Source organism: Lampetra fluviatilis, chromosome 22 (genome assembly GCF_964198595.1).
Source record: "Lampetra fluviatilis chromosome 22, kcLamFluv1.1, whole genome shotgun sequence".
NCBI lineage: Eukaryota > Metazoa > Chordata > Hyperoartia > Petromyzontiformes > Petromyzontidae > Lampetra > Lampetra fluviatilis.
Genome location: NC_136296.1, coordinates 1,547,501 through 1,555,000, shown reverse-complemented (window position 1 = coordinate 1,555,000; position 7,500 = coordinate 1,547,501). Strand labels below are relative to the sequence as shown.

The 7,500-nt window shown below is 55.0% G+C and overlaps 2 non-coding genes and 1 pseudogene across 2 annotated transcripts; all 3 read left to right on the top strand.

The window, feature by feature from the left end:
• The first annotated feature begins 225 nt into the window (after window positions 1-225).
• On the top strand, window positions 226-344 carry LOC144940324 (5S ribosomal RNA). The gene has a single exon (XR_013638900.1). It is a non-coding gene; the product is annotated as a 5S ribosomal RNA (ribosomal RNA).
• Window positions 345-593: 249 nt separating this feature from the next.
• On the top strand, window positions 594-712 carry LOC144940446 (5S ribosomal RNA). Its single transcript, XR_013639015.1, has one exon. It is a non-coding gene; the product is annotated as a 5S ribosomal RNA (ribosomal RNA).
• Window positions 713-960: 248 nt separating this feature from the next.
• On the top strand, window positions 961-1,069 carry LOC144939711 (5S ribosomal RNA; annotated as a pseudogene).
• Window positions 1,070-7,500: the final 6,431 nt, after the last annotated feature.

Genomic DNA, 7,500 nt, shown 5'->3' with positions numbered 1-7,500 from the left:
TCGCGTTTTACTCTTCAATTCACCCAGTCAGTTCACCTGCCAATTGCACGCGGATATGGTGTACTGCATTGCGATCAAGATTTTCTTGTAAAATACCGTTTAATGCCACTCTTTCGGGGCTCAACCAGGAGTCCAGAATAAACGTTTTCATGAGTGTTGACCTCCCGCAGTAGAGTTGAATCTTGATTTTTACATATGTATGTGCGTCAGGTCTCTGCACGTATGGCCTACGACCATATCACCCTGAATGCGCCCGATCTCGTCTGATCTCGGAAGCTAAGCAGGGTCGAGCCTGGTTAGTACTTGGATGGGAGACTGCCTGGGAATACCAGGTGTTGTAGGCTTTTGCATTTTCGTATCTGGATGGGTCGCGTTTTACTCTTCAATTCACCCAGTCAGTTCACCTGCCAATTGCACGTGGATATGGTGTACTGCATTGGGATCAAGATTTTCTTGTAAAAGACCGTTTAATGCCACTCTTTCGGGGCTCAACCAGGAGTCCAGAATAAACGTTTTCATGAGTGTTGACCACCTGCAGTAGAGTTGAATCTTGATTTTTAAAAATGAATGTGCGTCAGGTCTCTGCAAGTATGGCCTACGACCATATCACCCTGAATGCGCCTGATCTCGTCTGATCTCGGAAGCTAAGCAGGGTCGAGCCTGGTTAGTACTTGGATGGGAGACTGCCTGGGAATACCAGGTGTTGTAGGCTTTTGCATTTTGTATCTGGATGGGTCGCGTTTTACTCTTCAATTCACTCAGTCAGTTCACCTGCCAATTGCACGCGGATATGGTGTACTGCATTGGGATCAAGATTTTCTTGTAAAAGACCGTTTAATGCCACTCTTTTGGGGCTCAACCAGGAGTCCAGAATAAACGTTTTCATGAGTGTTGACCTCCCGCAGTAGAGTTGAATCTTGATTTTTACATATGTATGTGCGTCAGGTCTCTGCAAGTATGGCCTACGACCATATCACCCTGAATGCGCCTGATCTCGGAAGCTAAGCAGGGTCGAGCCTGGTTAGTACTTGGATGGGAGACTGCCTGGGAATACCAGGTGTTGTAGGCTTTTGCATTTTCGTATCTGGATGGGTCGCGTTTTACTCTTCAATTTACCCAGTCAGTTCACCTGCCAATTGCACGCGGATATGGTGTACTGCATTGGGATCAAGATTTTCTTGTAAAAGACCGTTTAATGCCACTCTTTCGGGGCTCAACCAGGAGTCCAGAATAAACGTTTTCATGAGTGTTGACCACCTGCAGTAGAGTTGAATCTTGATTTTTACAAATGAATGTGCGTCAGGTCTCTGCAAGAATGGCCTACGACCATATCACCCTGAATGCGCCTGATCTCGGAAGCTAAGCAGGGTCGAGCCTGGTTAGTACTTGTGTAATGCGGGCGTAAGCGACCTTCCGGATGTGACGTCACGGGGGGTGGAGCCATGTGACGTGGGTGGAAGGTTCGGGTCCTTAAGCGGGTAAACCGGAAGGGGAAGTCAGTCGGGGTGTGAGCGGAAAAGAGTGAGGCCACGCGGGCGAGTGAGAAGAGGGGGGGCACCGACGGCCATCGGGAGCCAACCCCGAAGACAGGAGGAAGCTACGGAGTGGTGTGCAGCTGCGGAGAAGACAGCCAGAAGGGCTGCGTGTTAGAGGCAGCGGTGTGGCTGCCAGGTGTGGCAGGAGAGAAGAGGGAGAGACAGCACGAGGCTGTCAGAGCTGCAGAGAGGACGAAGGAGAGAGGAGTTGCAGCGAGTACAGCCAAGGGGGGCTGTGTGAGAGTAACAGCAGCGGGGCTGCTGTTGTGGATCGGGCCGACATCGGAGTCAGCACCGTGGAGAAGCTACAGAGTAGAGACAGCCGTGTGGGAATACAGTACGAACCGAATAAAGGACACTGAGCCAGACATCGTGGTCCAGTCGTTTATAACACTGGTGTCGGAAGTGCAACGGCATGTCGAAACAAGTGAGGAAGAAAGTTAATCCGGCGCCTGCATCGGCTTCTTCGTCCGACGACGACGAACTCCCTCCAACCACGGATTCTGCTGGGGTGGTGGAGGAGAGCCCTGCTGAGGCGAGCACGGGGACGGGAGTGGAGGATGTCGGCGCGGTGGCGGGTCCGTCGACATCATCAGACGCTGATCAACGATGGCAAGAGATGGCGGTACAACTGGAGGCACTTAAGGACGTCTGACGCATTTATGCCATCTCGTCGCGCCAGGGACGATGGAGGACGCAGTTGGTGCTCCGCGGGCCGCCACGTTGCCTGTCCTGCCGCCGCCATTGGCCACGCGGCAAGAAGCCGCCATCTTGCGCGCTCCGCGGTGCCAAACCGCCATCTTGGCCACGCCGCGGGCCGACGCCATTTTGAATTTGCCACCACAACCACCACCATTGGAAGACGGTGGGAAGAGGAGTCGGAGTCGCCACCTTACCACAGTTAAATAATTTTCCGTTGGTGGGGACTGGAGCGCGTTCGCCTGCCGCTTCTTGGCGGCGGTACGCACGGCAAGATGGACCGATGCGGAGGCTTTGGAGGTGTTGCCGACTCTCCTGGACGACGAATCTGTCCGATTTTTCCATTCCATAACGACCGATAAGAAGGCAACTTTACGTGGTGTTTTTCAAGAAATGGCCGACGCTTATGAGCCACCAGATGATGCGCATCGGCGATTCGCTCAACGACAACGAGTACCAGAGGAGTCGCCCGTGGCGTTCAGGGGTGCGGTGCTGGAGCTGGCCATGGCAGCTTATCCTGAGACGCCACAGGACCTGCTCGAGCCTCTCATATTAGGGAAAATGTTGGAGCTGTCTCGGGATCTAGGGATCCCCATGCCTGTGTGTGGGCATGAGAAGCTAACTTTCCGGACGGCTGCTAAGTGTCTCGATGCGCAATTCAATCTCCGTCGCTGGAAACAAGTGACGGCGTGGACGGGGGGGCCCGTCAAAGAAGGGGATGCGCTGGGGTGGAACCCTGCGCAGGCTGTCTACGTTCCGGATGACCGGGGCCCTCAACAGCTGACGGCCGCCTCCGCTCCATGGACGGGACGCGGCGGGCCGAGGCTGCGCGTGGCGCTACCGGAATGGGGCCGTCGGGAGGCAAGGCCTGCGCTTCGGCGCAACGATGTCGAATGTTTCCGCTGCGGGCGTAGGGGCCACTACGCCAGAGACTGCTGGGCCCGCTTCCCGGCTCCGCCGCAGCAGGAGGCCTCGGTACCGGACAAGTCGACTAAAGATCCTCCGAAACAGGCATGTCGGCACGCACCAGACACCCAGCAAGGCTTTACACCTCACCCATCGCCTTCGTTGCGCGATTCTAATGTTGTTGTTAAAGAAAGCCCTTCGACGGGGCCTTGTCGCTCGGTCACGCAGTGGCGCAAGTTGGCACGGAGAGTCGTCGCGGCCGCTACGGGTTCGTCCACTGTACCGGGGTCTATACAAGGGGTGGACGTACGCATTTTGGTCGACTCCGGCGCGTCTGCGACTATTATTTCGGATGTCATTTTCCATCTGTTGGGCATCCCGCCGGTGGCTGTGCGTCCGGTTTATGGGTCGTGCGTCGCTGCGAACGGGGGTAGCATGGGTATCGTGGGCAAGGTGGATGCTAAGATATCTATTGGGGATGTGTTAATATCGAGATCTTTGGCGGTTCCTTGTTTGTTAGGCACCGATTTTTTGGCTAAGATGCCCATTTTGATCAAAATCAATGAGAATTGTATTGAACTGCCGGGGGGCCGTCAAATCTCGTTTGTGCCGTCGCCCTGGGGGCGACCTGCTTCGGCCGTACAAGTGCAGGCGCTGTCCGTCGCATCTGTGGACATCCCACCTGGTACACAGATGCTTATACCCTTGCGCTATCGGAAGCCCCTGCCTGATCGGCTAGGAGCAGTAGGGGTCTTGTTGTCACCGTCCGCCACGATAACAACCGGGTTGGCGTTAGTGGGGGCACAGACCATCGTCCGGCCGGATCAATTACCGTTTTTACAGGTGCTTAATGCGGGGGGGGAAAACGTCCGTGTTCCGGCCGGTACGGTTGTGGCACATGCCACTACGGCGTTTGCGACGCATGATTGTCCGCATAGCCGGGGAGTGGTTGCTGGGGTTTCCGAGCCAAGGGGTTCGGATAATCGTTGGGTTGCTGACTTATGTGACGGAAATTCTTCCCTGTCCATGGAGCAACGTGGTGCGCTGCGTAAATTGTTGTTGACATATTCCGATGTGTTCAGCTCCGATGATTTGGATTTGGGCCGCACATCGTTGCTTTACCATCACATTGAGACGGGCGATGCTGCCCCTATTCGATTAAATTCGCATCGGATGAGTCCTGCGGAGCGAGAACACGTGCGGGGGGCAGTGGAAGACATGTTGGCTGCGGACATTATATCGCCATCTAACAGCCCATGGGGCGCTCCGGTCGTCTTGGTTAAGAAAAAGGATGGCAAATTGCGATTTTGTGTTGATTTCCGGAAATTGAATAAGATATCGGTGGCAGATGCGTACCCCCTGCCGCGTATGGATGACTCCCTCGACGCATTGTCGGGGGCTAAGTTCTTTTCCACACTGGACCTCTCTTCGGGATTTTGGCAGCTTCCCCTTGACGAGTCCTCACGGGAGAAAACCGCATTCCGTACGCCGCAGGGGTTATTTCAATTCAACTGTCTCCCGATGGGATTGAATGCGGCCCCTGCTACATTTCAAAGATTGATGGAGCTCGTTTTGTCGGGGTTGCAGTGGGAGACGTGTCTTATATATTTGGATGATATTATTGTCTTCAGCCGCACATTTGATGAACATTTGACGCGGCTGGAGACAGTGTTCACGAGGATGCGTTCTGCCAAATTGAAATTCAAACCAAAGAAATGTCACCTACTGCAACGGTCCGTCCGCTATTTGGGGCACATTGTGAGTGCTGAGGGGGTGTCCACGGATCCGGAAAAGACGGCGTGCGTCCGGGATTGGCCGACTCCGGCCACCGTGGGGGATATTCGGCGGTTTTTGGGATTTGCCTCGTATTACCGAAGATTTGTGCCGGGTTTTGCGACGATTGCGAGGCCCTTGCATCTCCTTACGGGTAAAGGACGGAAGTTTGTTTGGGGACAGCCGGAGGAGGCGGCCTTTCGGAGTCTGCGTGATCTATTGGCCACGGCCCTAACATTGGATTATCCCGATTTCGATCACCCATTCATTCTTGATACGGACGCGAGTGACACGGGTATTGGGGCGGTATTATCACAGTCTAAAGGGGGTGTAGAGCGTGTCGTGGCGTATGGTAGCCGAGTCTTGTCTCCTGCGGAAACCCGCTACTGTGTCACTCGCAGAGAACTATTGGCGGTTGTTTTTTTCCTACGGCAATTTCGACCATACCTCTACGGTCGTTCTTTTATTGTGCGTACGGATCATGCGGCCTTGCAATATGCCCTTAAAATTGACCAGCCATCCGGACAGTTGGCACGTTGGTTGGACACGCTACAGGAATTTTCCTTCCAAATTCAACATCGGAAGGGAGTACGCCATGCGAACGCTGACGCACTTTCCAGATTACCGCGGCGCGCCCCTTGTAAATGTGCGTCGGGGACGCATAGGTGTTCGCCGATTCCAAACCCCCCTCAGCCGCTTACGTTGGCCGTCGAGAAGTCGGACACTCCGATGGAACCGGGACCGGCTGACGGGGTTTTGAATCTGCCGCGGTCTGTCTGGATCCGGGAACAGATGATGGATGAGTCGTTGGTGTCCTTGCGGAAGCGGTCTGCTAGGGACAATGGGAGTCCGAGTACGGCTGTGGGGCCGCAAACCGCTCTCCGAGATGGTCTGCTTATGTGGCGGGATGGGTTCCAGGAACGTTGGCGCCTAGTGGTACCAACGTCCTTGCGATTCGAGTTGATTAGAACTCTCCATTGTGACACCCTCTTACATTTAGGGGTGCAGAAGACCTTGTTGACGTTGCAACATCATTATTTTTGGCACGGCATGGCGACAGATGTCGTAGGGCACGTGCGCGCGTGCCCTGCGTGTGCACGACGTAAGCCACCGAAACATCCTTACGTGCCGCCTCTCCAGTCGATTCAGGTGTCTCGAGTCAATGAATTGGTGGCACTGGACATATTGGGACCTTTTCCACCATCGGCGAGGGGTAATAAATATTTGCTGGTAGGGGTTGAGTACCTCTCCCGTTGGCCGATGGCCTGGCCGTTGCCCGATCAGTCGGCCGCGGCCATTACCGACGCCTTTTTGTTTGGGTATATTATGGACAATGGGGCGCCTGACAGACTCCTCACGGACCAGGGCAGGAATTTCTCTTCTAAATTATTGGCGGAAGTGTGCGCGGGCCTTGGGACTAAGAAAGTACGGACATCCCCATACCATCCGCAGACGGATGGTATGGTTGAACGGCTGAACAGGACATTGTCTGCCATGCTTTGCCATACCGTGAGCGAACAACAATCAGATTGGGATCTGCACATCCCCGGAGTGCTTTCGGCGTACAGGATGACGCCTCATGCGGCTACAGGGTATTCGCCGTTTTACCTTATGTATGGTCGGGAAAACGTGCCGCCGGTGGATGTGCAATTGGGAACTGGGGTGAAGGGACCTCGTAAACCACTTCCTGAATACATTCAGGACACGGTTCGCCGAGTCACGGAGGCGCGGGAGAATGCCCGCGTGGCTACGGCCAAAGCCCAGGCCCGGAACGAGCGATATGCGCGACGGTCCGAGGGGGAGTGACCCTGGAAGGTTGGGGACCTAGCCTGGCTTCATTGTCCACAGGTACGTCCGGGAACCTCTCCGAAATTGCACAAACCCTGGCATGGTCCCGTACGCCTCATTGCGGTTCCCAACCCACAGTCAGCACGCGTCCAAATTGGGTCTCGTCGCTGGGTTGTGCATACGTCGCGCTTGAAACCATATGTTGCTCCCTTACATGATGCGTCATCCCCCAATGTTGCCTTGCCGGGGTCTGTTGCTGCTGACTCTCCCCTGCCTGCGTCCATTGATCTTGCTAGAGCGCCTGTCGTACCTGTTCCAGACAGGCCGGCCGTGACATTGCGGGGGACGAGGGGCCCTGCTCGGAGGACGCCTGCCAGGTCTGTGGGACCTTCGAGCCCTGCAGCCCTTCCGACCCAGCTGCGGGCACGGTCATAGGACAAGCCCAAGACTAATTCTTTAGGGACACGGGACGTTGGTGGACTTCCAGCTGCGGCAGGGGGATTACCCCCTGTCATTCCTCGACTTTCATCGCGTTCCCGTTCTGCGAGTGGGCCGCCGACCGTCCGGGACGGGCCGGCGACCCGCACACGTTCCAAATCGCTTACGTTTCGTTGACTGTTGCTGTGTTTTTATCTTTTTCTTACAGTTGTATTTATTGCATGCTTTTTGTACGTTCGTTGATGTTAATTGCGTTGTTGTTGTTGTTCTTGCTGTTACATTGTATGATTAGTGTCCTTAAGGGGGGAAGGTCGATTCGCCGCATTACGATTGCTATTGGTCAGCCGAGGTCGGCTGGGAT